This window comes from Rattus norvegicus, chromosome 18 (assembly GCF_036323735.1).
Source record: "Rattus norvegicus strain BN/NHsdMcwi chromosome 18, GRCr8, whole genome shotgun sequence".
In the NCBI taxonomy this organism is placed as follows: domain Eukaryota; kingdom Metazoa; phylum Chordata; class Mammalia; order Rodentia; family Muridae; genus Rattus; species Rattus norvegicus.
In genome coordinates, this window is record NC_086036.1 from 12,355,267 (window position 1) to 12,378,824 (window position 23,558).

At 46.3% G+C, this 23,558-nt stretch overlaps 1 long non-coding RNA gene across 4 annotated transcripts; it reads left to right on the top strand.

The window, feature by feature from the left end:
* Positions 1–543: 543 nt before the first annotated feature.
* Positions 544–16,284, top strand: LOC120098272 (uncharacterized). Of its 4 annotated transcripts, XR_005496423.2 has the most exons (5): positions 545–1,614; positions 4,889–5,029; positions 11,132–11,209; positions 11,558–11,692; positions 12,803–16,282. It is a non-coding gene; the product is annotated as an uncharacterized LOC120098272 (long non-coding RNA). The 4 variants fall into 4 exon arrangements; XR_005496427.2 differs by lacking the exon at positions 4,889–5,029 and having other exon boundaries at positions 544–1,614; positions 12,803–16,284; XR_005496424.2 differs by lacking the exon at positions 11,132–11,209 and having other exon boundaries at positions 551–1,614.
* Positions 16,285–23,558: the final 7,274 nt, after the last annotated feature.

Genomic DNA, 23,558 nt, shown 5'->3' on the forward strand with positions numbered 1-23,558 from the left:
CACACGAACACACACATTTTAAGGGAGGAAACAGCAGCAGCAGGACATGACTGAGTATTATTACAGCTCTGCACTCTGAGCCCACTCAGCCCCTTACCATGTCCAGCAGGGGCCAGTCAATACTGCCCTCATTAACGGACGTTGTAAGGTGGTGACTCACTTAGAGATCGGCACCAGCCCCCTCTCTCCTTCAGGTGATTCCCTAAGACAAATACATTGGCCCTTCCCCACTTTGGTCTGACATGTGAAGTTGTTCACTTCTCGACAATCTCCTGTCACAAGAATGTTCTGAGACTGCATGATCTTGGCAGAAAGATGGTCAAAAACAACAAAATAACTGACAAACAAACAAAAAAAAAAAAACAGGAGAGAAAGCACCTCACAAATGCAGTTGACCGACCTTGGACAGAGGAGCAAAAAACCCCAATTCTATAAAGAAAGGGTCAGCTTTCTACAAACTCTACACCCATGGGCAAAAACAAAACAAAACAAAACAACAACAACAAAAAAAACAAAACAAAACAAAAAAACCAAAACCAGAAAAAAATGGGGCAAAGACCTATGTCCTTTACAAACCACAAAACAAGGAGAAAACATAAAAGACATCTAGGCAATCTTGGACCAGCAATGCTCTCCTATGAGCCATATTCAAAGCACGATTTACTGAAAGAGGTTGGCACAGCAGACTTCCTCGAGATGACACACTTTTGCTTTGCAGACAGCTTTGTCTAAAACTGAAAGTTAGCCAAGCTTTGTACTGCACATTTGTAATCCCAGCTCTAAGGAAACTAAGGCAAAAGGATCATGTCCTTGAGGCTAGCCTGGGCTACACAGTAAAATCTTCTCACAAAAAGAATCTTTCTGGTAAAAAAAAAATATATATGGCAATAAATGTTTGAGACACATATTACATGAAGAACCATTATTAAAATATGTAAAACACTCTTAAAACTCAACAATAAGGAAACGACTTTTTGCTGTTCTTGTTGTTTGTTTTGTTTGTTTGGGTGGATTGGTTTGGTTGTTTTGTTTTCTAGGCAGGTTCTCTCTACATAACCCCGGCTGTCCTGGAACTTACCAGGTAAAACAGACTGGCTTTGAACTCATCAAGATCTACCTGCCTCTGCTTCCCAAGTGTGTCACTACATCTTGTTTTTTGTTTTTGTTTTTTTGACACAAAGCCTCACTCTGTAGCCCAGGCTAACCTTCAGTGCACAGTTATTCTCTTGTCCTGGCCCTCCAAGTGCTGGAATAAAATGTGAGCCATCATATCCTATAACTGTTGAGTTTTGTCTGTTATTGTTTATTGTAATGCTAAGGACTGGCATCCAAGATTTGGAATCTGCACGTAGCCTGAGGGACCCTGCCCGAGTTGATTCTGACTGGTAAATAAAGATACCAGCAGCCAATAGCTGGAGAAAGGAAACTTACGCAGGGCTTAGGTTTCCCAGGCTAGCGACCATGAAGGAGGGGCAGAGGGATAAGAAGCTGCCATGGGATAGAGAGGAGCATGCAGGAGACAGAAGGACAGCCACCATGGACTAAGGGCCAAGAGAAGGTGGCCCAGAGGCTGCCCAAGTCAGTTAAGAGCAGCCCAGATGGACACAGTAAATAGTAAGTAATAACTCGGGGTTATCAATGGGAAAGTAGATTTTAACAGCATGGAGAGCCAGCAGGTGTCCAGTTAGTGTGTTGCTCAAGGCATATTGAAATATAAAGGCTGTGTGCGTGTGTTTGAACGTAAATGGTCTAAGGTGAGAAGTAACGCCATGCCTGGATTTTTCTATAATATCATTACTATGAATAACAACCTACTTTTAAAATAAAAACAAATCTAAACAGCTACTTCACTAGAGAAGATATGGTGCAAACCTGTAATCACAACGTTTGAGATTTGCTGAGGCAGGAGGATTATAAGTTTGAGGTCAGCCTGAGCTACATACACATTGGTGCCCTGTCCCAAAAGACTAGAATTAAATAAATATAGTTTTAAAGAAGAAACGCATATGTCAGAAGAGCATATGAAAAGGTAGTCAGTATCATATGATGTTAGAGAAGTGTACATTAAAGCCACAGTAATCCAGCAAAATGAAGACGGGAAGTAACAGGAAGCCTTCAATATGTTGGAAATTGGAAATTTCTTAAAAGTCAAGGAGGGGCAGAGGAAGAGGAGGAGGAGGAAGAAGAGGAAGAGGAGGAGGAGGGGGAGGAGGGGGAGGAAGAGGAGAAGGAGGAGGAAGAGGGGGAGGAGGGGGAGGAAGAGGAGAAGGAGGAGGAAGAGGAGGAGGAAGAGGAAGAGGAGGAAGAGGAGGAGGACACTATGAGCATGTGATTTAGTGAACACAACCCTAGATGGTTTCTCAGAGGAGTTGAAAGTTTGCATCCATATAGTAAAACTCAGCAGACAAGTGTTTATGGCAGCTATCTTTGTAGGTGACAACATTTGGACATAACCAAGGTGTGTTGTTATAGCTATATGACGAGAAAAGAAAAGAGCTGTCAAGCTGAAGGAGACTCAGGTCAGGGTCCCTTTGAGCACTGTTAAATCAACACTCACACTGAGATTCTAACTGTATGACAGAGCCATGAAGAAGATGATAAATGCCCACAGCCACTAGGGTTTGATGGGAGGGTGATAAGGTAAATTGGAGGAGTTTGGGGCAGTGAAACTATCCTGAAAGTTCTTATGATGCTAGAAGTGTATTTGTCAAACACCAGTGGGAGGGTTGGAGCAATGATTTGATTATTAAAGCACAAGGACCTGATTCCAGCACTCATATAAAAGCAGACACAGAGACATACCCCTGCATTATGGGGGTGGGGGGCACAGAAGGATCCCAGGGCTTTCTGGCCAGCTGGTTTAACCAGGTTTGTTGGCTCTAGGTTCAACTGGAGACATTTTTTCTCAAACCATAAGGTACAGAGGGTTGATGAAGACACCTGGTGTCAACTTCGGGCTTCCACAACATAAGCACACATGAAGTACTACACACAGAGACACATAAACACAAGTCATAGGAGGACACCACGTGAATTATGGGCTTTAGCTGGTAAATGTGTCAATGACGGCTCAACACTTGTAACAAATATATCATACTAGTGCAATAACAGGAATGCAAGTAGGGGTGGGGAAACCACTTAAGGCAACACTGTTTTGAAATATAATGCAATGAGGGGTACCTGGCAAGCCAAGGTGTGCCCCGAGAAATCCTTCCTTGCAACAGATCTGGCATAAGCGGGGGTTACTGGGGAAAGGGAGGGGAGTGAGGACCTGGAGAAGGGGTGGAGACTGACATGGGACATGTACACAAGCAGACAGACAGAAGTAAAGGCATGAAGGTGGGGTAGCGGGCTAGGGGAGAGGTGTACGGAAATAAAGACTGGCCTGGAGCAGAGAGAGAGAGAGAGAGAGAGAGAGAGAGAGAGAGAGAGAGAGAGAGAGAGAGAGAGAGAGAGAGAGAGAGAGCAGGAAGATCGAGCTGTGGTGGAGGGCAGTCCTTTCATGCACAGCCCACACCTGGTACACCTGGTCCTGGCAGATGATGACATAAGCTGTTGCTAGGTCCCTGGGAGGAGCCTAGTGGAATTCCCTGTAAGCTAACAAACTCCTCTCCATTCTTTTCTATAAATCTAGAACTGTCCCATAAGAATAATGTCTACATATTTTGAGACATTTGGACCACTGGCTGGTAAAGGTATGTCTGCCATCAAGCCTGACAGTCTGAGTTCCATCCCTAGGAAAAATGTAAAGGAAGGAGAGAACTGACTTCTACAAATTGTCCTCTAACTTACACACACTTGCCATAGTATTCACGAGTGTGTGCATGTACACACAACACACACACACACACACACACACACACACACACACAGAGTAAACAAACCTTTAAAAGCATTGTAGTTTTAGTAAGCCTTTAAGAAACAAAGTACTCACAACAACCACAAAATGAAGCCCCGTGCATACAGCAAACGAGCTTCGGGTGTGTGTGTCAAAAGACGAAAGCTGTCAATACCACAGTGAGCAGAGAGGAGCTCTGACGGATGGATTTTCCACATCGAGTTAGAATCTGCAGGCCTACAAAGGAGCTCACAAGATTTCACGAGATGCTTTTCAGGGATTCATTTCCATTAATTTCAATCGTGTGCGCATGTGGGTACATCTGCCTGAGTGCAGAGGCCACAGAGTTGTGAGGAGGGCGGAGGAGCTCAGAAGGAGATAGAGTTTCAGATAGTTGAACCCCTACATCATGAGTCTTCAAAACTGAACTCAGAGCCACTCCAAGAGCGGCAGGCTTTCTTGGGGGGGAAGAGCCATTTTTCCAGCCCTCTAGGGGCAGTTATATGTGGCTGTTTGTTTGTTTTGTTTTGTTTGAGACAGAGACTTCAGTGTGTTGTTCTTGCTAGACTAGAACTCAGCCAGGTCAGAGAGTCCTGTGCCTCCTGAGTTCTGGTATGAAAGTGTGTACCACCGCGCCCCGCGTGAGAGCGTTGGCAATGAGCCTCTTCTGACAACTTGGATGGGAACTGCTGCCAGCCACAGTTAGTGCTGGAGCAGGGACTGGAATGCTTAATGATCTCCCCAGATCTTCATGGACTCCTAGTGGAAACTGTGAATCGCAAGTATAAACCAAAACGCTCATTCGGATTCTGAGTTTTCAAGGCCTAGGATTTTTGAATCCAAAACTCGTGGTCAAAGGTTTATAGTCCTATAGAGTCTGGTGATGGTGTCTAACATACTTTACAATGTTCCAGTTTTAGTATTAATTTTATTAGATTTTTTTACTTTAAAACAAATTTTAAGATAATATTTCTTTTAGCCCAAGCTGGCTTCAAACCGGTAGCCAAGGGAAACCTTGCACTTGTGATTTTCCCCCTCTCTATCCCTCAGGTGCTTCATTCACTACCGTACCTGCTTTCATGGGGTGGTGGGGGTTGAAATCCGGGCTTCAAGCAGTCTAGGCGGGCACCCTACCATCTGATCTCCAGTCCCAGCCCGGCAAGCTTTTCTGTGTCCATCATAAGCACAGAGGTGAGTTTCACAGACAGGAGTTCTCTGACGTGGATGGCGTATTTGACTGCACTCATTGCTGGAGGGCCCCTCCCTCTCCTGCCCCCAACCCTCCCTTCAACTACTCTCCCCCCCTCCTGGTTTGCTTCCTGTCGTTGACAAACCACTCTGTTCAGCGTGAACTTGTGGAGTCCAGGGTTCATTTATCTTACCAGTCATAGTCTAACATTGAGGGAAAGGACTGAAGAGCAGGTCCTGGGGATCAAATTCAGGCCGTCCAGCATGGTGGCCAGGGTTCATACCCACAAAGCCCAAATACTGATTATTCTTTTACACCAAACTGTGTGTTTTGACCAGAGTTGTGCTCCTTCGTCCTTGTGACCCTCTGTAGGCAATCCCATCAAGTACAGACCCTTCGTTCTAACTGCCGAGTATGTTATTTGCACCGGGGAAACCTTTCTGAAGTTATTTCAAAACAGAAAATTTACAGCACTAACATTACATAGTGTTTTTTTTTAATCAATATTAGATGACACTTAAGTTTTTTATTACATTTATTCTTTTCTGTGTCGGGGGAAGGGTGCGCGAGTGACGGTCAGAGCTGAAGTCTCCTGTTCAGCTCCTCCCTCAGTCATATGCGTCCCAAAGACTGAGTTCCCATCGTGAGGCTTGGCGGCAGGTGCCCCTACCTGCTGAGCCATCTTGCAATTCCTTGTATGATATTTTAATTATAGAAAACAATATCACATCCTGCCGAAAGCGGGCGATTTGTGTAATCAAAGCAGCTGAGCTCATATAAAAATAGATTAGGCAGCATTATCCAGCAAGCCCTCGGCCTGGTATCTGTCTCATTAAAAATATCTTTTTAACTGATTAATTCTAAAGCTAATCAAAAGGCGCCAGTGATATAATGGTTTATTCGAAGCACAAACCGGATTTCTGAGTCCTATTCCTTTGAAGTCATCGATGTACTTACTATTCAACCACGTTTCGAAATGAGTCTTTACACACATCCGATATCATGTGAACATCTCAGCATCGTACACACCAACATGGGTCCAATTTCTTCATCCACCATTGGCCAGAATAACATTCTGTGGTCTCTGACTATTTTTGTTGTGAGTTGTGCATATGATATGATGCAGGGATGTGTGTTGTGACACACACGTGGAGATCAGAGGCCAACTTCGTAGAATCCGTTTTCTCCTCCCATCTTTAAGACTGTCCTTGACCTAACTTGGACACAAGGCTTCTGTGGCAGGTGTCTTTGCTCAGCAAGCGATCTCAACAGTCCCTATTTTTATACTTTTAACAATTTTTAGACTGCTCATTGGGGAGATTGACATTGTGGATGGGAGATAGGAAAACTTCAGCCACTCCCACTCCTAGGAAATAGTATGATGACTTTATAGGGACAGGTTAAGGTCCTGGGGGAGGGGAGGATCTAGTCACATCTCAGATGGGAAGTGACTCTTCCTCACACAAACATGGTTAGACTTTGAAGCAGGGCAGAGTTCTCAGCACAGGAAGTATGGCTGTGGGTAGCCACTCCCTGCGTGCCAACAGCAGATCAGCAGAGTTATGAAAATGACTACACCATAAAACTAAGGTCGAGATTCCGTCCTTAGAGTGAATACATGCTGTGTGTGCAGATATCAAGACTAAGATGACCTGTGTGTAACAGATGCCCATAATTTCACCAGAACTCTGGGCAGTACGTGATCTGACGCCCTGGGCATACATTACAGCACACACAGAGCCTCGTATAGGGTTCCATCCTCAAGGTGAGGTGTTAGCAGGCTGTGTACCATGGAAATAAAGAGGAACGTAATGTAGCTACACGAGGAGATGACAATGTACAGAGAAGAAATGGTTCATATTAGTAGAAGCCAAGAAGGTCCCCAACCAGGCTTGGACGCTGACCATTTTCTTGGCCACACCAGACTGCAAGTCAATTTCAGAAGCAGCTGCATTTACGTAGATTTGCTTTGTAAAGGGGAGATGGGAACCACGTTCCCTCCATGCATCTGGGGCCTCCAGGATGAGTCATGTCCGCCTCAGCCCTTACACAGCGTCTCCCAAACCTGCCTGAGAATTTTACATAGCTGCCAAAATAGAAGGAGAAAGAAACAGTCTTTTGAGAGCAGCTGCTCGCCTATGATTGACATCAGCAGGTGCTGTGCTCCTTAATAATTCCCAAGGCAGACCTCGGAAGGAGTAGGTGGGGTGCTGTGCAAAAGGGCGGAGGTGCAGAGTGGTGGAGAGGGGAGGGAAGGAGGTAACTGAGTGAGATTTACTAGCTGCAAGTCTGGAAGACCCAAGCACATCCTTACGTCAGTTATGAAGCAGATGGCTGTGGAGTAGGAAGCCACAGTGGTTAGTTCTGTGGGGCTGAGGGTTTCAAAACACCTTGGCTTGAGTTTTTCATGTTCTAACAACCCAGCCTCAGTCCTCTTCAGCATGCTGAAGATGGGGTTAAATTTCTGACTCAGACATTGGTGGTTCTCAATGCCCCCGAATGAGACACCCCTTTAATACGGCGCCTCATATTGTGTTGACCCCAACCATAAAATTGTTTTTATTGCTACTTCATAACTGTAACTTTGTTACTATTATGAATCGTAATGTTTTTGGAGACAGGGTTGCCAAAGGGGTCTCGACCCATAGGTTGAGAACCATCGCTTCTGCGATAGTCTTGGCAAAGTTCCTCCTGATTCCCAGAGCCCATAGAATACGTTACTTCCAAACATGACACCTTAGCTTTTAAACAAAGAGCAGAAGAAAAGGTCAGGGACCTGTGCTTATACCCACTCCTATTCCTGAGGTAAGACATGAACAAATTCCCTAGCCTACCTGCAATTTAGGTCATAAGACCATAGGGTGTCCAGAGGTTATGATGGGCCAGGCACGATGGCACACAACTTTTATCTCAGCACTCAGGACACAGAGGAAGGTGAATCCCTGTGAGTTTGAGGCTAGCCTGGTCTACATCATAATTTCGAGGCCAGCTACACCTCTATAATAAGACCCTGTCTTGAAAGGGTTTTTTTAAAATATTTATTGATATGCATGGTCAGAGATACAGAGATCACAGTATGCATGAGAGAGAGACAGACAGACAGGCAGAATGCTGTGCTGTTGTGTGTTGGTCGGGGGTGTTCCTGAAGTTACAGAAAGTCGTGAGCCATGTGGCATGGGTTCTGGAAACCTTTGGAAGCATTCTCAACCACTGAACCATCTCTCCAGCAGCCCAGTATTACTGTGATAAATATCCAGTGGGCTGAAGGCTGACTTGTACACAGTGGGCAAACTGAGTCTTTTTTTTTTTAGATTTATTTATTCATTTATTATATATAAGTACACTGTAGCTGTCTTCAGACACACCAGAAGAGGGCATTGGGTCTCCTTACAGATGGTTGTGAGCCACCATGTGGTTGCTGGGAATTGAACTCAGGACCTCTGGAAGAGCAGTCGGGTGCTCTTAACCGCTGAGCCATCTCTCCAGCCCTTGAGTCTTTTTTTTTAACGTCAAGTGTATTGATATATTTAGAAGGACCCAGGCAGGCGAACTGTGAGGCAGTGAATACCATTTTGTAGATAACTCTTTACTAAGTAAGATTCACAGGAAGTCTTTTCCTCGGGGAACAGAACTGAGACACCGCCTCTGTGTGCAACTCGTCTGCCCTCCTTCAGGGGATAGGAGGCGTGGAAAAGAAACAGTTGCAAAAGAAACATGCTAGCGCTTTTACACTCGGACCTGCCCACATGCGGTTTCTCTGCATGTTCCATGCATGTATGCACATACGTACCGTATGTAACGGACAGATATGAAGAAGCCCTTCAGCTTCTCACCTCCGGGTGCGACAGCGGCTGCCAGCCCACGGCAAAGCACTTACATCAGCACACTTCACACCGCTCTGTGAAGATCCATGCGGTGGATACCCCCGCAATGGATTTGTACTGGATTTTTGTGAAACTGCGAGTGAGCATTGCACATTCTGTACCTGTGCACTTGGTTTGAGAACAGAGAGGAGGAAGGAAGGGCTCCTTTAAGGACCAAGTGTTTATATTTACTACAGACTGCAGATTAGTGCCCCCCCTTGCTACATTTGTAATTTTCTTTTTGTCTTCTGTGTTAGGGGTGAGGAGTGTTCACATGTGGCTACGTGAGTGTGGTCGCATGTGAGTGTCCTTCCAGCCAGGCTGAGTTAGGGCCTGCTGATTGGACTGACCTCAGAGGGGAGATGCAGGGACAGGAAAAGGGTTTAGATTTGAGAAGGGCGCTGGCACAGGCGCCTTCTGCTTCTTCTACAGTGAAGCAGTGATAACCCAGCTCCTCGCTAATACCCTAGCAGTCTACCTCTGATAACAGGCCCCAAAAAATGCCACACAGAGTGCAGTCTGTTGCCTTGTGTTTCGTTTTAAATTGGACATTAAGGAAATGGAGAATTTCTACTGTAACTCTGCCAGTAATTCCAGCTGGAGACCTGGTGTTAGTTTTGTGAAAACTCTGTCCCCAAGGAAGGCAGGAGTACAACTTTGACCAACAGATCCAGCAGGTGCAGTGTGTTCTGGGTCATCGGTGAATTAGTGAGTGAATTAGTGAATGCTCGGCGTTTGAGAGGGCATGCTGCACACTGTACCAGCTCAGGAGGCTGCGTGTGCACAGGCAGGGCATGGTCATGTTCAACCAAGCTGCTGGCGACTGGGTGGCAGGTGGCTCTGTTCTTTGTTCTTTGCCCTTTTGCCTCTGGTGATATGCAAGTTAACTGGAAAGGATAAAAGCTATTTTTTTTTCCTTTTTTAAATGCTGATCATGAGGATGGGGCAATGATTCGGTGCTAAAGAGCTTCTTACACAGCCATAAAGGCCAGAGTTCAGAACCCAGCACTCACTCACCCAACTAGTCAGGCACCTTGTATACATCTGTTTTCTCAGCTCTGGGGCAGAGATAGGAAGGTCCCTGGAAACATGAGCCCAGGTTCAGTGAGAGATCCTGCCTCAAAGAGATGGCCAACGAGTGGCAGAAGACACCTAGCATCCTCTTCTGGTCTCCGTGCACAGGTGCAGGGACCCACAAAGCCATGTCTGCTCACACACACACACACACACACACACACACACACACACACATACACACACACGCACACAAACCTTTGTAGAATGCCAATTGTGTGCCTAAATTATTTTAAATACATTGTTACCTTTTCACAAGATACTGTGATTCATCTGTACTGTTAAAAGTATAAACAAGGGGATGGAGAGACAGCTCAGGGGTTATGAGCACTGCTCTTCTAGGGCTCCTGAGTTCAAATCCCAGACACCACATGGTGTCTCACAACCATCTGTAATGGGATCGGATTCCCTCTTCTGGTGTGTCTGAAGACAACTACAGTGTGCTCGTATACATTAAATACTATTTTTTAAAAAGTGTAAACAAATGAAAAAGGTCTTCAAATAAACTCCCATCGGGGTGGGGGACAGCTGTCATTCCCCTGGAGTCTTATGCCTCATGACTTGGTTAGTTTTAACCTTTAACTCCTCTTCAGCTTGGCACTTTGAAAGCAAACGATGGGGATGCTTAGTTCCTGAGCTCAGCCATCCCTGGATGTGTCTGTCTGAAGTGAGTGCAGTGAATGGCTCTCGCTACTCTTGTTGAGCAGGGCAGTTGAACAACCTGCCTGCTGTGTTGCTGCTGCCTCCCTCCTCTCTCTCTCCTCTCCCCACTCCAGCGCCTTCCCTTCCTCTCTTCTCACCCTGTCTTCTCTAAAGCACCAGATTCCCCAGACTCTATTTCAGAAGCATTTCTTCTGAGAGTCTTTGCATTTCCATAGTGTGACGTTTTTTCTCTTCCATTCCAAACACCCCTTCTCTCACACGCTCACAGAGCAGAACTGGATAATTATTTTTTTTAATATTTTTCTTTCTTTTTAAATACACACACACACACACACACACACACACACACACACACACATTCTAAACGCTCTCAGTTGAGACCACCCAAAAAGTTTCCAGACATTGTTAAAAGTCCCCTGGTTAAAACCAGAGCTGTGTGTGGGGTAGGGCTACAAACACAGGCAATGCCCTCTGTGAATCCTAACCACATCTCCACCTCTACAGCAATTCTCTGGGCTGCTCCATGTCCGGGCTACATGATGTATCTGTTCCTGTGAAGGCACTGGGATTGATAGGGATAAAGTAAGTTTTGGGTATTTCCACATCTCGAAAGGGTTAATGAGAAGAATTTGAAGGCAGGAAGTATCTGGGAAAAAAAAAACAAAAAACAAACAGGTTCAGAACACGGAGCAAGATTTCTATCAAGCCACATAGAGAAATTTACCTGAGATAAGAAAAAAGAGCATTTCTCCTTCTGGGCTTGGAGGAATAGAAGTTGATCTTATGTTAGAGTTAAGTGGATCAAGAAAACAATGTTTTCCAGTCTTGTCAGGGCTACAAAGTGAGGCCAGGTCTCAATCAATCAATCGATCGACCAACCAACCAATAGGGAGATAACTGTGTTTATGATTTCACTCTTCTTCTAAAAAGGTATGAAGCTTGGTCAAGGCCCCGGTGTTGAGGAAGTGGCCAGATGAGATCACACGGTGTTGAGAGGTCCCACAGACAGGCTGGCTGTGGTGGCTCAAGTTCAGAATCTCAACATTTGGAAGCTGGAGAGTAGAGGTGAGGAGTTCAAAGCCAGCTTTCAGCTCAGCTGTCTAGTGAGTCTGAGCCCACATTGGAGCACCTGGGACTTATTTCTCTCCAAAGAGATATCTACAGAGTGGGTTTGAGGACAGCTTGGTCTACCCGTCTTTGAAAAAGAAAACGAAGAAAGGCCTGAGAGATGGCTTGCTGTAAGAGCACTGCTGCTCCCTCAGAGGACTGGGGCTTGGGTCCATGCATGCACATGGTAGTTCATGACCCTGTAACTCCAGTTCCAGAGGATCTAAGGCCCTCTTCTGGCCTTCATAGGTGCATACATGCATGCAACACACACACATAATTAAAAATAAATCAATCTTTTTAAAACATACCCCATCACGCCACAAGGGCACATGCTTCGCCATGTTCATAGCGGTCTTATGTGTGGTAGCCAGAAGCTGGAACAACCTAGATGTCCCACAGCAGAAGAATGGATACAGGAAATGTGGTTCATTTACACCATGGAATACTATTGGCTATTAAGAATGAGGACATCATGAGTTTTGCAGGCAAATGGATGGAACTAGAAAATATCATCCCGAGTAAGGTGACTCAGACCCAAAAGGGCATCATGATATGTACTCACTAATAAGTGGATATTAGCCAAAAATAAATAAATTAATAAATAAATAAATAAATAAATAAATAAAGCACAGAATACCCAGGAGACAATCCACAGATTAACGAGCCATAGGACTGAAGTGAGGAAACTTCAATTCCACTAGAAAGGGAGAAGAAACCAGAGAGCAGAGGGAGAGAGAGAATTGGGTGGGAGAGGGGAGCAGGAGGAGCAAGGGAAAAAGGGAACAGGATCAGGTATTGGGCAGGGGGCAGGAGTGAAGCCCCATGGGCCAGCAGAATGAATGGAAATACATAACCTCAGGAGGTGGGAGGTGGCGGGGGGGGGGGACCCTGCAGAATGTACCAGAGGTAAAAGAGTATCAGGACTCAAAGGGAGGGACCTGAGACGAAACGCCCAACAGTGGGGAGAGGAAACTTGTCCAGTAGAAAGACAGGGCATCAAGTGGAGGGATGGGGTTGCCATGCCAAAGTCAAAAACTCTGACTAAGAATTGTCTCTGTTTAAAAGAACCACAGGGACAAGAATGAAGAAGAAACTGAGGGAAAGGAGGTCCTGTGACAGGTCCAAATTGGGACCCATCTCATGGGGAGGCTCCAAGGCCTGACACTATTACCGATGCTGTGGTGTTCTTACAGACAGGAGCCTAGCATAGCTGCCCTCTAAGGGGCCCAACAAGCTGAGACAGAAACAGATACTTACACCCAAACAGGGGACAGAAGTCGGGAACCCCTGTGGGTGAATTAGGAAAAAGCTGGAAGAAGCTGAGGAGAAGGGCAGCCCCAGAGGAAGACCAGCAGTCTCAACTGACCTGGACCCCAGAGGTCTCTCAGATACTGAGCCACCAACCAGGAAGCAGACACCAGCTGATATGAGGCCCCCGACACATATACAGCAGAGGACTGCCTGGTCTGGCCTCAATGAGAGAAGATGCACCTAACCCTCGAGGGACTTGAGGCCCCAGGGAGTGGGGAGGCCTGGTGGGGTATGCGGGATGTGGGAGTGTGAGAACATCTTCTTGGAGTCAGGGGAGGAGGAATGGGATGAGGAACTGTGGGAGGGCAGAACGGGAGGGGGATAATGATGGGACTGTAAAAAAAAAGGATTAAAGATAATATTTTAAAAAGTGAAAAGAATTCTTTACAAAAAAAAAGAAGCAAAATGAGGTGATTCTGAAATATCCAGAAAATCTCTTTCCTTCTCTCTTTCTTCATTCTTTCTTTCAAGAAAGACTATGTTGTCCTGGGTGGTCTAGAACTCAAAATGCATGCTGAGCTGTCCTCAAACTCTCAGAGAGACACCTGCTTCTGGTTCTAAGTGCTGGTATTAAATGCTGACACCATTACACTCCTCTCTCTCTCTCTCTCTCTCTCTCTCTCTCTCTCTCTCTCTCTCTTTCTCCCTCTCTCTCTCTCTTTTATCTGTACCTTGAAGCAGATTGAGAAATTGATTGTCAAGCCAAATCTCCCTCTTCTTTATGGGTTTGCTGGCAAAATGAAATTAAAAAAAAAAAAAGTCATGCTTAACTTTTGCGACAATGATGCCGTTCTCCACAACTTGCTACATTGCTGATGATTTTAAGTTTTCGAGTGGTCCATCCCGGCATCACCTCATCCCCTCATCCCCGCATCCCCTCATCCCCGCATCCCCCCAGTCAGCCCAAGCTCTGTCCCTGCTGCCCAGGAGCTGCCCTCAGACTGCTAGCAGGAGTTCATCTGTGGTAATCGGTGAGTCACAAGTGGGAGAAAAATCACTGTTGTTCTGAGAAGTTTCCCTTAAATTAACATTATCATGTTTTGCATTTTATTGTCTAAAATGAACTCCTAGAGGATTTTAAGTTTCTGCAAGCATTTTCTTTCATAAGTGAGATGGACACAAACAAAAACTTTCTAGGAACAAGACTTGATGCATTAGCCTTCTTTGAGAACTTGAAAACTGTTTACCCTGTCCTCTATTTATTCCATAAATGAAAACATGTAGGTCGGCTAGCACAGTTCCTGGTTTATAATTCATCTGGTGGCCATTTCTCCCTCTTCTAACTAGATAATTCTCCCTGGAGGTACAAGTGTCTAAAGTGAGTCCCAAGCTGGGGTAGTGATTTGCCCTTTCTGCTTTATAACCTGCCTAGTAGTGTACCAAATACGTCACCTGGAATCCGACTGGGTTTCTTCTTTAGAGTCCATGTTCCGGGGGCAGGAGAGATGGCTCAGTGGTTAAGAGCACTGGCTGCTGCTCTTCCAGAGATCCTGAGTTCAATTCCCAGCAATCACATGGTGGCTCACAACCATCTGTAATGAGATCCGATGCTCTCTTCTGGTGTGTCTGAAGACAGCTACAGTGCACTCACATACATAAAATAAATAAACAAACAAACATTTAGAGTCCATGTTCCAAACTTGTCGGTGAGTGGTAAATTCTCAAGCGTAAATGGGATTGGGGGTTCAGATTTGTTCAGAAAGTAGAAACCCCAATGGGGGCAGTGCAAGCGTTCTGAAACGTTTATCAGGGACAATGAAAGCTAGTAGGGAAAGCCATTGTGCAGATGCGGGGTCATTAACTGTCTGTAGGTTCACATGGACAGATGCCAGGCCTGCACTGGAAGGAGAGAGGGCCATGGTGTTTTGCTTTGGCACAAGTCACTGATTTTGTCCTGGCTGCATTTCATTAAACCAGGCCAGAACATTGGCTGAGCAGCCGAGACAAGGACGTCCCTTTTCAGGGACATTCAGCTTGTGTTCAGGTCCATTCCTCTGGTTTGTAGTCTTGGGATGTAGTGAGGAACATACTGACTGCCCAGACCTTATAGAGTTACAGACATGCATAGACTACTTTCTAGAGCCTTCTAGGTAGAGTCATGTAGAAATGCTATCATGAAAGATGTTTGGTTACCAAAAGAATGATTTTTATTTTATGAAATCTTGTTTTTTTGTTTTTTTTTTTTTTGTTTTTTTCTAGACAGGGTTTCTCACTGTAACAGCCCTGGCTGTCCTGGAATTCCCTCTAAACCAGGCTGGCCTTGAACTCATAGAGATCCTTCTGTCTGTGCATTCTGAGTGCTGGGACTAAAGGTGTATACTAAGAGTGCCTGCTTGAAAACTTTTTAAACAGATGTAGTTTTACTAGGGGAAAAAAGAGGTTTGGGGATTGAGTAACTAGGTTTTCTCCCTTTCAAACAGAAGAATGAATGAATGCATTCTTCATACAATGCTAAATTCCATCGGACACAAAGGTGCGTGACTATAGCATTACCACATAGTAGACTCCGGCAGGAGGCTTCCTGGAACCCAGAGCTCTGAGGGCGACCTAGGAAATGTACTGAGATTCAGTTTCCTTAAAAAAGAAATAACCCTACAAATTAAAAAAAAAAAATTCAGGTCAGTAGTTCCCACTTACAATCTCAGCATCTATGAGGCTAAGGCAGGAGCTCTCCCGTTCCAGGCAGCAAGGGCTTCGTGTGAGACTCTCTTCTCAAAATTAAAACAAACTCTAACAAGATGGTTCAGTGGGTAAGGTGCTGCCAAGCCGGATGATCAGACATGATCACATGGTGGTGGAAGAGGACTCCTGTGAACTGCCCTCTTAACTCCACAATTGCCTGGGGTATGTGTGCACGTGTGTGCGTACGCAAGCACACATAATAAATACACAAATGTGATTAAACGGACAAATAAAAACCACTGCGGGGGGGGGGGGGGTTGGGTTGGGGATTTAGCTCAGTGGTAGAGCGCTTGCCTAGCAAGCGCAAGGCCCTGGGTTCGGTCCCCACCTCTGGAAAAAAAAAAAACAAAACACCGCAGGGCGGTGCTGGCACACGCCTTTACTCCCAGAACAAGGGAGGCAGAGGCAGGTAGATCTGAATTTGAGGCCAGCCTGGTCTACAGAGTAAGGCCCAGGACAGGCAGGGATACATAGTGAGAACTTGTCTCTAAAACAAACAAACAAACAAACAAACAAACAAACCCAAATCCCGTTTCTTCTAAGAGTCCATTAGGCACTAGACACCACGCAGAGAACCTTGCTTCCCGCCTGGCACACAGGAGCAGCCGCCCGTGGCCTATGCTAGGTACCTCGCAAACTGACCTTTCACAGTGCAGGGATGGGTCTTTCATTCCTCCTCCAAACCCTTCAACAGCCTGTGGGAATCACCAAGCCCCACCCCACCCCAAAAACCACCGTGGAAGTGAGTTATCTTCTCTACCTCCCAAGGATCTCAGTGAATATATGGCGAATACCTCATATTCGATATGTTTTGGAGATGTTTCATGTAGCACAGGTTGGCCTCAAACTGGCTAAGTAACCAAGGCTGACCTTGATCTTCATCCTCTAGCTTCTCAACCTCCCAAATGCTGGGATTACAACATGCTTGCCCAGTTCTATGTGTAAGATTTTTTTAAAAGGCCTGGCTGGTTTTGTTCAGTCTTCCTCTGTCTGTGGGTGTGCCTTACATAGGGCTGACCCTTGTGAGCATACAGTGTAGCTAGCTCTGGACCCAGCAGTGGCAGACAAGCAGCTTCTCCACAGCAAACCACAGACGAGCTTAGTGGCTCATTTGCCCGAGTGTCAAAACGCAACAAATAAGGCAAACGTTCATGCTCTGCAAGTCAACTCCAACATGTAGCTCCTCCCCCCGCCCCCTGCCCATCAAATGCACCATCTGTTTCTGACACGGTGTCTGGGAAGACAAAGCCATGTGGGGCCCAAGGACTGCACCGCCCTCTTAGAGCAGCTGCCAAATAATTCTACCTCATTCCTTGGGTGGCTGACTCTGCAGTCCAAACATAACTGATTAGACCTGAAATGCATGCCTGCCTGGCCCCAACACAGCCATCTAAAGCAGGACTGCAGAGTCACCTAGATGTTTCTTATAAACAAATCCTAGAGGAACCAGCCCAGACCTAATGGCTCAAATTCCTTAAGAAGGCATGGTTCCTACAGTGTATTTTTAATCAAGAGACCTAGCAATGCAATACTCTAAAAATATCTTTTACATTCTAAGAGACTGGAAGTTTTGCCGGACCTCACAGGCAGAGTTAATGATATACCCTGTGGTTATTTAAGATGGTTAGCCTACTGTATGTGTGCTCAAACTGTTTAACCTGCCTCTCAGAGAAGAACATCGAACTACCAACCTCGCACGCCTTGGTTTTCCTACGAGGTCAACTTTATAACCTAAGCTAATGCATAGCTGTAATATTAAGTTATACACTCTTCCATGTCCCTGACCCAGGCAATGTCCATGTGTCATTTGCTGGAAGCAGAAAATACAAAAGTTGGAAGTAACTTCCTAAAATCCACCATGAAAGTTTGAAAACAACCATTTACAGCGATTGGCTAACAGGGATGTCTGTTATCTGGGTCAGTTGGGAACAGTTGGAGCCAGTGACTTAATCCCTTGTAAAACTCTGTTCAAGATTGCTGTGAAGTATCCCACTCCTTCCCCATCTGGTGCTTCTCTGCTGTTTAATAAACAGAGCAAATCCTCTGTTAGGGACAGACACAGACAGACATATACAATCACTCAGAGACACACACAGAGAAACAGCAGACACATGATGGACCCACACAGTCACCCAACGGACACACACAGGGACAGAGAGACACGATGGACCCACACAGTCACCCAACGGACACACACAGGGACAGAGAGACACAATGGACCCACACAGTCACCCAACAGACAGACACAGGGACAGAGAGACACAATGGACCCACACAGTCACCCAACGGACACACACAGGGACAGAGAGACACGATGGACCCACACAGTCACCCAACGGACACACACAGGGACAGAGAGACACAATGGACCCACACAGTCACCCAACAGACAGACACAGGGACAGAGAGACACAGGTTCAGACTCATACAATAGAATATAAGAATATGAAGTAGAGAAGAGACACTCAGGAGGCAGAGGCAAGCAGATCTCGAGTATGAGGTCGGCCTGGTCTACAGAGTGAGTTCTAGGACAGCCTGGGCTACACAGAGAAACCCTGTCTAGAAAGAAAAACAGCAAGCAGACAAACAAAAAGAAACTTCTGCTAGCCATGGTGATACATGCCGGTAATGCCAATACTTAGGAGGCCAAGGGATTGCTATGAGATCCAAGTTAGTCAAGGCTTACAGTGAGACCCTGTATTTAAAAGGGACGGGGGAATAAAACAAATCCTCATTAGAGGATTCCATAATGTGGCAGGAGAACAGGGCATCAAGTCAGAAATCAATGGCAGAGGAAGACCTACCCCTACACTTTGAACTACATGTAATGAAACAGATTGTGTGCAGAAAAAGCCTGAGATTCCCAACAGGAAAACTTGGGTGCTGTGCAAATGACCGACATGGGCTCCCCTTACTGCATGCTGGAGGTCACCACAGCTCCTCCATGTCTCGGCTCTCCAGCCTGCTTCTGTTCTTGGCTTGCCTGAACTATCTCTATTTCTAAAACTACCCACATGGCTCTGGTCCAACTCTTTGTTCTAAGATACAAGAACCTGGATATCTGAGCAGATGCCCTTTGGACTTAGAACCACGCCTTACACATCTATACAATAAACTCATTTCCTCTTTGTTTTTCGATTAAAGAATCTCATTTCTGGGCAAGGCTTTGGAATTGTCTACTATGAGCAGGGAATGTTGGGAGGTAAATACCACATTCTGAAAGCAGAAAGGAGCAGCAAATCTTCTGGCCATGGTCAGCCTTCTCCACCAGCTGGGGCCTAATAAAATGACCCCAGCAACTGATTCTGTGCATTTCGAGTTTAACAAGTGAAAATTTGAATTTAATTTAAATAAAACTGCAGAACTTCATTTGCATAAACCTCCTAACCAGTTCCAAACGAGTTAATTTAGATTGCAGTTTTAATTTTCAAAACAACTATTTCCAATGAAACCCATTTCCTTTGTACATTAGCCAAAATTTTAATTTAGAGTTATTGCTGCAGCTAGAGAGCTGGTTCCGTGATTTAGAACACTTGCTGCTCTTGAAGACAACCTGGTTTAGTTCCCAGCACCCAGATATACATAGCAGCTTTCTATTTGGGAAGCGGACACCTGGTTCACAGATTGTTATTTCCTTCTTTTTATACACCACTTGGCTTCGCGTGCTTTATCAAAACGTTCTATACACAGCGTGGCTCCTCCTTCCCTGTGAGAGACTGGGCGGCATTACTGCAAACTCTTGCCAGATGAACTAGCATTGCCTTTAGCCTCTTATCTATGACAGGAGGGTCACGGCTCTTTCGTAGTTGTTGGGTGTGGCCGGGGTATTGAGGATAAGACCCGAAGTCTTGCACCTGCTCTGCACACACCCTAGCACGGAGCAACACTCCCACAGCTTCTAGTTCACTTGCGTTTATGTGCATGCGGCTTCTCCTGCAAGTCTATCCGTGCACCGCGTGCATTCCTCATACCCAGAGATCAGAAGAGAGTGTCCTGTTATAGACAGCTGTAAGCCACTGAGTGCGTGCTGGCAAATTAAATGCAGATCCCCGGAAAAGCAGCCGGTAGTCTTAACTCCTCAGCCATCTAGACAGTCCATTTCGTAGTATTTTAAACCTTTAAAAAAATGACTTAGAAAGTGCCATGTACATGTGTATATGAGACATCTTTTTTTAAAAAACGATTTACTTATTATACATAAGTACACTGTAGCTGCCTTCAGACACACCAGAGGAGGGCATCAGATCTCAGATATCATTACAGATGGCTGTGAGCCACCATGTGGTTGCTGGGAATTGAACTCAGGACCTCTGGAAGAGCAGTCAGTGCTCTTAACCACTGAGCTATCTCTCCAACCCGAGACATCGTTTATATCTATAAATTTATTCTCTGATCCATAGAAATAACTACTTTTTAAAGATTTAAAAGTATGTTTTTGTGTGTGCCTGTATGAATTCATATGTACTGCAGTGCCTGGAGAGGGCTTCTGATGGCCCTAGACCTGAAGTTACAATGGGTAGGACATCTGGAATTGCTTTGTCACTCACTGAGAACATAGACTGCAGAGCAATCTTCTCTATCTGCAGAGACCTTCTGATGATTGTCAGGTGTGGAGCACCAACAAATCCCACCAGACCTGCTCCAACCTGCTCGTGATGTTACACCAGAGTGGTCCAAGTCTGCCCACCTACCTCAGCACTTGTCAGCAATCCTGACAATTTCTTCACATCTTCACATTTGTCTTCGCTTTCTTCCTTCTTCCTCCTCAACCTTTTTTTCACAGCACTCTGTGCACCTCTGGCTGTCCTGGAACTCACTCTGTAGCCCAGGCTGGCCTCAAACTCAGAGACCTGCCTGCCTTGCCTCCCAAGTGCTGGGATCAAAGGCGAGCGCCACCACTGCTCAGGCTCCATCACTTGTGAGATGTAGGAGTCATTTTCCGGAAGTATGTTCTCAAACCGCTTTTGCTATTCTTGATAGTCCTCAAGACAGTTTTCTAAATGTCCAAGAGTAGGGGAGACGATTCTCCTTGGGTCCCTAGTACTCCTGTTGGCAGAATCACCCATCCTTCAATTTCCAAGAGCCTGCAGGAACAGAGATGCCTCCTGTCTGGTGTCACAAAGCTGGCATACTGATGTGCAGGGAGGCCTGCAGGTCGCTTGCAGCCTTGTATGCTACAAACACTTTGTAATACATAGGTCAAATTGTTGATACTTCGTGTTCAACTGGTGAAAGCCCGTTGGGACAAATAGCTCTACAGAAATGGCTAATTTAAACTTGGAAATGGTATTATTCCAGTTGTTTCATTTCCTTTGGAACAGTCTCACAGCTAGTTTTTCTTAACAAGCTTTCATTTAGTTCTGATTCACTGCCAAAGATTGGCTGTCTGTGGGATCTTAAAGTGAACTGGGTTTGCTAAAGGCTGGTGCAAAGTATCATGGGTAAAGCTGCAGAAGATAAGCCTGTTGCCTGCCCCATGATCACAGGCAGCCTCAGAAGCCAGAAACTGTCGTAAGGACAGCCAGATAGGTAGGATTAGCATCCTTGGATGGAGGAGAAAGGAAGCTGGTTAAAGACTATACACTGTGAAAAAGAAATGAGGGATAGGGCTGGAGAGGAGGCTCGGCAATTAAGGGTGTTTGCTGCCATGTCCAACAACCTAAGTGTGACCCCAGGACCCATATGATGGGAATAGAGCAACATTCACATGTTATACTAACTTCTACACAGTACACACACACACACACACACACACACACACACACACACACACACACACACGGTACACACACACACACACGCACACATACATACACACAGACACACACACATACACACACACAGACACACACACACAGGATTTAGTAAGAATCTTTAAAGAGCAAGAGCTATTCACCTCTCCCCTCAGCCAAGTGTCACTTCTTACAACACCAATTTCAGCTTGAAAGACACCTTCCTGGCAGGCCGATTGAAAGCTGTGCCTCTAGCGCCCTCCTGTGGCCATGGCTTCACAAACCCCTTGCTATGGTGAAACCTTGGAGAGGGACTCCTGGTCCTACAGTCTTCTCTCCCTGGAGTCCCCCAAACGCACCAGCATCACTTCTCCAGTGACTCCAGCTCAGCCTTTGCCTCTCTCCTTTCCAATCTGTCTGCACGCCCGTTGTCTCCACTTCCAGTCTCTACAAGGCTCCAAGTACAAGCTCGCTGGAGTTGTGCGCTGAATTCCCACGAGTGTAAACTTTGGAGCTGGGAGCATCCTCTTCCTAGCTATACTGAAATTAAGAATTAGGTTTGGCCCCACTGCTCTCACTGTGGGATCATACACATATCTGGAGAATGAATGGGAAGATTTGGGCAGCTGCCATTAGCTAACAGCCACCTGAATTGAACGTTCCGGGTTGGTCTGAAGATATTATTCACTCCCTTTCTGCAAGGGTATCTTTTTGCTAAGTTTAAATCTGCGGCTTAGGGGTTGGGGGTGTAGCTCAGTTTTGGCTTCGCATGGTTCCTCATCACGTGCTATATTTAGCCTAACTCTTTCCCTGTGAAAGAGTGGGAGAGCACCGAGAATTTTAAACCCCTGCCTGATAAATCCGCTTTTCTTTTAGCCTCTTATTTATGGCAGGAATGACAGAATCACTGCTCTGGTACCAGCCCCAACACTGCAGATAAATGGCTGTAATATTAGCTAGCACTTGGAAGGAAGAGACGGGATCAAAAATTAAAGGCCACTCAAAACTTAGAGTAATTTCTTTAAATTAAAAATTAAGGTGAAGCACAGTAATGTAGTAAAAATTAAAGTAAGTTCTGTAGTAGTAAAGTTCAGGACCAATCTGAACTTCAGAGTAAAACTACGGCTGCTCTTCTGGCCCTGGGCTGACTTGTCTAAGTGCATGAGATCCCAGCAGGCAGGCCCGGTCTGCGGGCAGGCCCCCCGGTCTGTGGGCAGGCCCCCCGTCTGTGGGCAGCCCCCCCCCGTCTGCGGGCAGCCCCCCGTCTGCGGGCAGCCCCCCCCCGTCTGCGGGCAGCCCCCCCGTCTGCGGGCAGACCCCCCGTCTGCGGGCAGGCGCCCGGTCTTCGGGCAGGCCCCCCGTCTGGGGGCAGGTCCCCCGTCTGGGGGCAGGCCCCCCCCCCCGTCTGCGGGCAGGCCCCCCGTCTGCGGGCAGGCCCTGCAGGGAGGGAACGCAAGTGCTCTGGCCTTCAGGGCTTGCCTTCCTCCACCTTGAGCGGTTTTTCCTGGACACATGCAGACAGAAGTGACATGATGTGACAATCATCTGGACATCTGTGAGGCTCTCTCCTCACTGCCTGTGTTTCTCTTCTTCCCGGACTCCACCATGTCAGCGTTCTCTTACCTCTTCCCACTAGCTCAACCTCCCCCTTCCCCTGCTTCAAGTCACACGTTTCTCCTGACTTACACATCGTCTCCTCCACGCACACAAAGCCTATGCCTGTCTCTGCGTTGCTTCTTGGAAGGGACTAGATCCTGAGAGCAGTCTCCACGATGCCAGCGTCCTGGCTCTGTGCTTTGTTCTAGATTTTTCCCACCGGAAGAGAATGGCTGGCTACTGCTCGAGGAGCTGCTTCCTGTTCAGCTCAGCTGTACCTTCTTCCCACAGGAAGTCTGAGTAACCAGCACCAGCGCCTGGGATGGCAGGTGTGCAAGTGCTGATCCCTTCTCACCAGCGCAAAGCCAGACCGTGCAGACTGAGTGCAGCACCAGACAGGACATGTGCAAATAAAAACTCCATCGCTCTTCAAGAACAAAGGCCATGCCTCATTTCTGAACAACGGCAATGAAGCCTCCACAGAAAACTAGGCCGGGGCC